This window comes from Dryobates pubescens, chromosome 25 (assembly GCF_014839835.1).
Source record: "Dryobates pubescens isolate bDryPub1 chromosome 25, bDryPub1.pri, whole genome shotgun sequence".
In the NCBI taxonomy this organism is placed as follows: domain Eukaryota; kingdom Metazoa; phylum Chordata; class Aves; order Piciformes; family Picidae; genus Dryobates; species Dryobates pubescens.
This window is the reverse complement of record NC_071636.1, coordinates 2,855,569-2,865,288: the sequence shown is the minus strand read 5'-3', so window position 1 is coordinate 2,865,288 and position 9,720 is coordinate 2,855,569.

Genomic DNA, 9,720 nt, shown 5'->3' with positions numbered 1-9,720 from the left:
GGGATATCAGCAGGGACTAGAAGAGTTATTTGCTAGGCTGAACAGGGAATAAATGCCATTTCTGTGGGCACCACCCCTCAGAAAGCAGAGACCTTGAACCCCATGATGCCTTCACACCCTGCCATCGCTCTGGTCCCTCAGTGCCAAGACACATCTTGGGTTTATTTACCCATTGTAAACCCTACCCCTGACTCTCCAGCCCGTAGCTGTGAGACATGCCCACAATGAACTCTCCTCACCATCTGGCACTGATGGATGATCAATAAATCAACAGGAGGCCAGCAATTATACAATGGCTTAGTCACAGTTGTGCAATTCCTTCCTCATGCCCTTCTGGAAGGAAAATAGGCTTCTAACCTGAAGACAGCAGATGTGCTGCTTCTAGTCTTCAACATTTGTGCAGGTGTCAGCTATGGGGAACATAACACAGCCTAAAAAGTAGCATTGTTCACTCCTGCATACAACTTCCCATTTCCTAGCAGATGAAAGAAAGATAATCTAGTGCACTAGCTTTCCTGGGGAAAGGGTTGTCCAGGGAGGTGGTTGAGGCCCTGTCCCTGGAGGTGTTTAAGCCCAGGCTGGATGAGGCTCTGCCCAGGCTGATCTAGTGTGAGGTGTCCCTGCCCATGGCATGGGGGTTGGAACTAGATGACCCTTGGGGTCCCTTCCAACCCTGACTGATACTGTGACATTTCCTTGCTGATCAGATATCTGGCATTGCCTTCTGACAAAGATGAGCACCTTCTGCAGCCCCGTGACAAGGCACAAGCAGCTGCCTCTACAGCTTTGAAGACTCCAATGGCAAATAAGACCCTGCAGAGGGGTTATTAGCCATTAGAACTAGCCAGAAAAGTGAAGGACTGTATCTCCCCTTGCTATCAGGTCAGGATGGACCTCTTTATCAGGCTCAAACAGGAGCACCTGGAGGAAGCTGAACAACCCCTAATAGAGAAGGTCAAATGAGAACAAAACCAGAAGGGATCAAATAATCAACATCAGTTGTCCTCCCTCACAGCTGTAGAAGAGGAGCAAGGCCAAGAGCTTGTCAAGTGAACTGGGTGCTCAGGATGATTGGACCACCTGTAGGTGGTCCCCAGTAGGCAGGCTGGGACCTATTCTTCCCTGAGCTACCTCCTGGCACAGGCAGGTGTACCAGCAGCAGGGTTCCTGACAGAGCTGCTCCTGAGCAAGATAGACATCAAAAGCACTTCTTGGCAATGCTTGCCCAAGGGGAAGCAGTGCAGATGTTCAGTTTGAGACTGCTCCAGGGATAACACCAAGAGCTATGTGTGGCTTTTGGAGCCCTGCTTTAGTCACCTTGTGTCTGAGAAGCTAATGTGACTGCACAAGCTACAGCAAGCATCACTGATGGACCTACCCACTAGTCTCATACTCCTGACCTTGGAAGGTTCCCTACTGTAGATCAGGTTGATTGGCTGGAGCTGGGGTCAGCTTCTAGGTCAGTTCTCCCTGACTTGGAGCAAACTTTCTAATCCCAAACAGCAGGAGAAGTTTGGTGGGTTAAAGGTTTAATTGGATGATCTTTGGGGTCTCTTCCATCTAGCCCTATTCTGTGATTCTCTGTTCCAGTCTGCCTGAACTTGGTCATCCAGCCAAAATAGGCTTCAGTCAGCCCTGTCTCCATCACCTTCTCCCCACAAAGAGCCTGAAAAACAAGACATACCCTATCTTGGAGCTCTGCTGGACATAGACAGCCAAGGGGACAGGCCAGCCACAAGGTATTTCTGTTCTTGAACTCTTTAAAGGGTGATCATCCTCCAAACCTGCAGGGACACCCCCACATGAAGCCTTTGCCCTTTTTGTTCAGGGTTCAAGCATGTGCTAAGCTGTAGCAGTCAGATGCAGCTGTGCTGCCAAAGGAGGGAGATGTTTGTGAATCCATGGCTCCCCACACAACCAGCAGCCTGCACAGCACCAGGCTTTGCTGGTGGGAAGAGAACTGACCACATCCAGGAAAATTTGTCTTAACAGAGGTGAGCAAAAAGCTTAGCCAAAACTAAGGAGGCCATTCCTTGGTGCACATTCTGACACATTTAAGCTGCCAAGTCCTTTGATCCAAGACACTGGCATTTTTCATGCCTACACCACCAGTTCCCTGTCATTATGCAAGAGGAGAGTCCTTGCCACAAGTCTTACTACATCCTCAAATTCCCTCCATATACTTCAGATCACTCCCATTTGTACCTCCAGCCAGGAAGCCCCACTGCCTCAGAAGCCTCTAGAATCAAAGCACAGACCACAGACACTCTGAACCCTCCTCTCAGGAGGGCCTCTCATTCCATCACAGCACACATCCCAGGGCAAACAGGTTCTTCACCAGAAACTGCAGCTAAACTCAGGTCCAAACCCTGCTGTCTCCAGGAAAACAGACTTGTTGCAGGCATGAGGCTTATTTTCAGTAAGAACAACTTGAGCAGGTTTTACTCATGCACAGCCTCATTTAGTAACTCCAGCAGAAGCTCCCAGGGGCATTTCCCCCCTTTCCCAGAACCAGAACATGGAGCTGGCTGCCCCTACCTTTGTTCAGCAGGCCACTGAGCACATTGCAGTGAGAAGGTAGTGAGGGAAATGGGGCAGTCAAACACCAACCACCACCACTTCAGTGAGAATCCAAACTGAGGTTTCTGTCCACCTTTGGGAACCTCGATTCAAACCTCTACACCCAGGCACAACACAGGTCACCAGCCCAGTTTCCAGCCCATTTTGCAGGTAGAGTTGTCATCACAGAAGGAGTAGCTGCCTGACCAAGCTAGGCATAGGGAAATCCACTCAGAGATTTGCAAGGATATTCATTAAAAGCTGCAAGAAACAAGAGGAGGATAACCAAGAGGAACAAGAACAGACACCAGAAAAGAAAGCATCTCACAGAATCACCAAGGTTGGAAGAGACCTCAAAGATCATCGAGTCCAGCCTGTATCTCCATCCAGTCTTGCCCTCTAGATCCTTCCAAGGATCCTTTCTCCTTTGCTGCATTAAATCACTAGAGAAGGTAACAAATTGCTTTAAAGCCAAAATGTTACAGCTCCCTAGGGATGGTTTATTCAAAACAAGATTTGGATGAGGCACTGAGTGCCATGGTTTAGTTGATCAGATGGTGCTGGGTGATAGGTTGGACTCAAAGGTCTTTTCCAGCCTGGTGAATTCTGTATTCTGTCTTTCTGCTCCATTCCAGACCCAGCAAGACCACAGTATTGAGTAACACCCACAAGCTCCTAGCACAACTCCTACTATATTCCTGTGTGCTCTTTACTGGCAGCACCTGTCCCAGAGCACCCAAGGCCCCCAGTGGCAACCAGTACCAGGAGATGGCTGGGCCAGATTTACCAGGGTGTGCTTTGCCAAGAACAGAGAAAACAAAACAAACAAAGAGAAATCACACACTGATGCTCTACCTGACTGGGGTCCTTCAAAATAAGAAGCACTGTAAGGAGTCTGGGGGCTTCTCACATAAGAAAGCAGGTGTTGAAGAGACCAGCCAGGCTGGCAGATGAATTCAGGATGATAAAAGGCTGCCAGGCTAGCTAGAAGCATCGTGTCACTTGTTTATCAAGTTCCTTCCCTTCCAGCTATACTCCCAGCTTTGGAGCAGAATCTTTGCCCCACTCATCCCCAAGTTTCAACATCCTCCCCAAATCCAGGCTGTTTCCTTTGCTCTCTAAGCAAGAAACTCCCAAAAATCAAACAGCACAAGAGACTGACACCAAAGGACCTCATGTATAACTCACATCATTTCACATCCACTTTCAGGGGAAGAATAGATTTGCTCTCTGCAAGGACACAGTGGTACCTGAGGAGCCAAAACCAGGCTGGATTTGCTTAGTTCTAGCTCAAGTCCCACAGACAAACAAGACCAAATCTGGAAAAGCCTCAGCAGAAAAGGGAACCAGCTAGATTCCAGCACAGGCACTATGGAAAAACCTGGCCCCTTGGCTGTTAATCCTTTGCCTGTCTGGAAGTCACAACCATGACAAGGACACCAGCAAACCCAGCATCAGCTGAAGTTCCCAGAGGATCCAGCAGCCCAGGGAGGAGAAGCAGCACCACAGAGGACTCCAGCAGGCTCCCCCCGTCCTCCCCCTCAGGTTCTCACACACACAACTCAGATTTGCACAGAGCAGCTTTCTTCTCCACACTGGAGTTCCATGTAAATCACATTGCCTATGCCTCTGCTCAGTCTCCACAGAAGAATCAAAAACAGAACCACCAAGTCCCCAGGGCCCACTGAGCCACAGGGCAGATACATCCACCACAGTAAGACAGCCATCTCAGAACTCTTAAGCATAGCAAGGAAACCACACCACAACCACCTCCACCACTTCCCACACATCATCCTACCTCTAGAGGTAATCCAGAAGTCCCCATTTGCAGCCACCACAGGTCCTCTCAGCAACCTCTTCCACCTCACAGCCTTCTGGAAAAGCTCCTTCCTTAGCCTCAGCCACGCTTATAAAGGCTCAGGCCCCTCTCCCTCCTTGCATTAAGTTCACACCTGAATTTCACACCTGAATTTCAGCTCTATCAGTCACAGCTGTTTCCCTTGGCACCTGCCCTTAATGGTTTGCACCGGTGCAAAGCCTGAGGTCTGCAGCAGGAGGAGTAGCAGCAGCATGCTGGGCACTGAGGGGCTTTGTAGAGATGTCAGAGCTGCAGCATGGAGCCTGGAGGTGAAGCTTTGCATGGCCCATGACCAAAGACGTGCTGGGTCCTACTCAAAGTGGTGGGCTAGCAATTAAGGGTCTTGAAAGTCCTTGCTGTCTGAGCTTACAAAGAGTGTGTTCCTCCCTCCCCCATCCTTTTATTTTCTGTAAGAAATAGGGTTTAACCCCAGAAAAAAGACAATTTCTTTCACAGCTCATTTCAGTGCAAGACAGCAGGGTTGGCCCGATGTGCATGGGGCCAGAAAAGTAGCTGTGGAAAGCCCCAAGGTCCCCCAGCCATGAAAGTAGGTTAGAAAACATCATTCTCCAGCACTGTGACCTCGGGGTAGGGGTATTGAGGATGCTGACCCGGCCCCAGAGTGCACAGCCAGATCAGGGCCTGGATGTTATTTGTTCCACCAGTTGCTCACATTAACACCTAAAAATCTGATGAAAATAGCTTTCAAGTTGCACCAGGGGAGGTTTAGGGTGGAGATGAGGAAAAACTTCTTTGCTGCACAAGTGGTCAGGCATTGGAAGAGACTGCCCAGGGAGGTGATAGAGTCACCATCCCTGGAGGTGTTCAAGAAACCTGTGGCCATGGCACTTTGGGACATGGTGGTGTTGAGCTGGTGATTGGACTTGATGATCTGAGGGGTCTTTTCCAACTGAAATGATCCTATGATTCTACAGGGGAAACCTCTGGGTACTTGGAGTGGTCTCACACCCTGAATGCACCAGGGGGATGTGATTTTAAGAGGAAGGCCAAAAAAAAAAAAGCAGCAATTGATTACCCATAAACCAGGGTTATAATCCAATAAATAAATGATAAACCAGCATGCCTCCTCTTAGCCAGGAGCTGGAGACCCAAAGTTCCCCTCTAAGGAGATGAACAGAATATCCATTATTCAATTTGATCACAGCCACCCAAGTGGAAAGAGCAGCTGTGCCTTCATGTTCCCTGACACTTCTTCTCATGCGTTACACCATCCTGGCTGAAAAAGATGTGATTTAGACTTGAGGTAACTCCTTAAGGAAAGGCAGGGGTGGCTGGTTTCCAGGTTACTTAATGTCTGTCAGTGTGGGTCAGAACCCAACACTCAAGGAGTGAAGTGGGGTTGCTTGGATACATCTCAATCTTCTCCTCCCAGTGAAATTGCTCCCCTCACAGTTCCATATTCCCCCTCCCCCCCACCCCCTCAAGAGCTCTGCTCACAGAACTTCACTAAACAGTTGTGATGTGGTCACAGGACCTGTGACCTGTCTCCTTTACCCACTGCCCCTGGAAGCACTGAAACTCCAAGCTTTTGACTCCTTCAGAAACCTCTCAGGCTGCTGGAATCTGGGAGTTACTCTCTGCCGAAACCCTGCCTGGCCCTCCCTGCCAAACCACTCTGACGCCGACATGCACACACACAATTCCAGGGCCTTAATGAGAGCACACACCAGCCTGGGCAGAGACAATGGGCATTTCTCATCACTCAGCAGAGGCAGTCAGAAAGTAGGACAGCACTTGATTTGGAAGCTCTGCTAGACCTGGAAAGCCACTCCCCTATAGGAGCCCTAGGATAAAGTTCCCTCTGCTCTGGTCCAGAAGGTTTGCTGAAACATATTGCGTCTGATAGCAGTTTCTTAAGTGGGGTGAGTGGTTTGGTTTAGACACCAGGAAGGTTCTTTTCCCCCACTGTGTGCCCACTGCTCATTAAGAGACAATCAGTACCATTCCCATTGCCTGCCCTGAAGTTTGATGCATGTCCTCCTGCTTTTACATCCTTGTTCTCCCATTTCCATGCCTCGCAGTTCCACCAAAGTTCTTTAGCCTGGAGCAAAGTGGTTTTGTGCAAAATAGCAGTTTCTGGTGCAGGATAGCTTTGTAATGAGGAAGGAGGCAGAAAAGAGGAATAGAGTAGGATAAGGATATAACAAAATAACTGCTAATGAGGAATGGCTGTGTGTGAGAGAGGCAAGAGTCTAAGACGAGTGGGAATACTATGAATAAAACTATGAAATACAGTGCAAAAAGACTCATTTTGTGCTTGTAAATGCACATGAGTGAGCAAGTGGTGAGGCTGGTACCATATGAGGAAAGACCAAATCATGGAAGCAAAATAGCTCAGTCCATGTGGTTATGTGAGGGAAAGCAGCAGACAAGGAGAGACAAGGTGAGGGAGACCCTTATGCCATGCAAACCAGGCAGTGGGTGCAACCAGGGGAGGGTGATGGCTCATTTTCAGAGCCCACCTACTGCAGAGCAATATACACGGCCCTGTAAAACACTAGGAGGGTTCCCACAGAAATGCTGTGCCTAGCACCACTTCCCTGGGAATGCCCAGCATGGAGGGGGGAGTCTCATTCAGAGTCCACTGATAGCACCAGGAGCTGTCACCTCGGTGTTGGTGGTAATCTTGCAGACATGCTCTCACCCCTCTCCCCCACACACACATTGTAAGTAAGGGTGGGCACGTAGGAGGGCCAGAAGAGGCTCTTCTTCCTCTGTCTCTGAAGAAAAAAAAATGCTTTGAATTTGAATATTTTAAGTGATGTTGCTTGGTGCTTAAGGCAACATTCCCAGCCTTTCTCTTGGCCGAGAGCTCGGGGACCCTTTGGACACACCTCCCACCACTCTCTGACAGCCCTGGGGAGATGCTTCACAGGACTAGGGGTCGGGGGACTACGGGGGACCCTCCCGAGACCAGCCCTGCCCGTGATGCCGCTATATGCCCACCAGGTGGCGCTCCAGGAGCGGCAGAGCCGCTCCACCTGGAAAGGGAACAGGAATGGGAATGGGAGCAGAATGGCCCCGGGAACGGCCGCGGCTCCAGGCACCCTGGCTACGGGAACCGCCTCGGCTCCAGCCGCTCGGGCCTTTAAAACGGGAATGGGAAAGGCTCTGGGAGCGGGAATGTCAACGGGAGCGGCCCCTGCTACAGGTACCCCAGCCTCAGAAAAAGGAACAGCCCCGGGATCGGCCCGGGTTCCAGGCATCCTGGCCACAGTAGCAGCCGCTGGAAAGGCCATAGGAACGGCCCTGGCTCCAGCAATCCCAGCGCCGGGAAGGGGAACACTCCCGGGAATGGAAATGGCCCCAGCTCCAACCACCGCGGCCGTGGGGGTCACCCCCAGCCGCAAGGCACGCTCCTCTCCTCCTCCTAAACACTGGCACGAAGCATCCAGGTCCTGTCTCCCGCCATCATTTCCCTAATGCCTAATTCCCTAATTTCATTATTCGGCGGATTCGGAATTTTCAGGACAGCGTGGGGCTCGGGTGGAGGATGGCACTTCCCCCTCGCACTGCTCTGCCCGGTGCCCGGGTTCAGCCGGGGCTCCACTCGGGAGGATAAATCTGGAGCAATGGAATCACTGCCACCCCGCTGGTCCCATTCTCCTGTCAGCAAAAGTCTGGAGCCGCAGGATGCGGAGCTGGGGAGAAGAAAGAAAGAAGGGGGGAAAAGGATGAAATTAATGGTTTATCTCTTTTCCCCACCCCGCCCCCCGTTAAATAATCGGCAGAGGGAACAAACCAGGTAGCTGGTTCTAAAAGGGGTGTGAACACAGGCACCGGGATCCGGGTCGGCAACAGAGCAGGGAGGGGCAGGAGGAAGTGTAGGGGAGGTGTCCCACCTGATCCCTGCTCGACCCCTGCTCGATCTCCACTCCTCGAGTGACACCGAGAACAGGACCCCCTCCCTGGGCTGGGGAGACACCCCTGGGTTTATTTATTTCACAGATAAATTTAACCTGGACAGGCGATAGCGAAGATAATGCAAAACTGACCGAGACACAGCTCCCAGTTACACCAGTAAGAGTCTCTCGGCCCCAGCCTGAGATCACGGCTCCCAGCCAGGGGGACCAGGCAGGACAGAGACTGGAAAAAACAGAGCCGAGGAGGGGGCTGGGGGACAAGACACACTGTGCCCGACGACCCACTCTCCTTGTGAGCATCGAATAGCAACAGCAGAGCCTCATCTTTGCATTATCTTTATGTACCGACACATATATAATATCTATATGTATTTTAACTACATAAATATTTGCAATATCTAAGGCTGCTTATGTACGGATAGCCATGGCTAAATAAATTCATCTACAGCCCCGGGGAAGGGCTCTGGAGCGATGCAAACGGTGTGGTTGTCATCGCAGAAATTCGTGCATTTTGTAAACCCAGCCTTTGGAACGGGGGTGGTAAGAGCCGCTGCCCGGGAGAGCCCTCCGGTCCCCGTTCCGTGCCAGGGACGGCAACAGCTCGCCCTGCTGCTCTCCAATTCGGGCGGCTGCTCTCGCTCTTGGCTTTCGGGGTTTTGGGTTTGGTTGGTTATTGGTTTGGGCTTTCGGTTTGGGAGTTTTTTGTTGGGTTTGGGGTGTGTGTTGTTTTTTTTTCTTCCCTCCATAATTAAGAATATTAGCAAACATCGCCCGGTCATTAAATAAATCTCCACTGGCCCAAGCCACCGCTTTTCCGGGGAGGAAACCTTCGGGATGCAAACCAAAAGCCCCTCTTGTTCAAACCGAAGCAGTGGCGCTGTCTGTGAAGCGGAGGGGGTTGCGGCTCGTTGCTCTCCCACGCGTGTTCCCCACCTTGTTTCATCAGCGAACCCTCCCGAGACACGTTATTCTCCACTTCTGGATAGGTTCCTGTGGAGAAATCATATTTAAAACAAACCAAAGAGGCACAAGAGCACCAGCGTGGTGCGGCTCCGGGGTTAACCCCCCCAGTAATGACTGACGGCTGGTGCCACTGAGACAAATAAATACATCGTAAGGAGGGCAATGGGTCGTGAGTCGCTTTGGCCCTAAGGTGAGATTTAGCAATGACCGCCCATTAAAACAAGCTTTTCACTTTTCCTCGAGGTAGCTCCTACCCCCCACCCACTCCAGCAAGCGGAGCAGGAGACCTTCCTGACCTGTCTCATATTTGTATTTAAGATTTGGGGTAGGGTTTTTTTGCGGTTTGTTTTTTAGGTGGGAGAAATGGAAACAGGCTGAAATGGGACTGAGGGGAGTGGAGGCGTTAAAAAAAGTCCCTCAAAAACAAGCAAACAAACAAAACCAAAACAACAACAA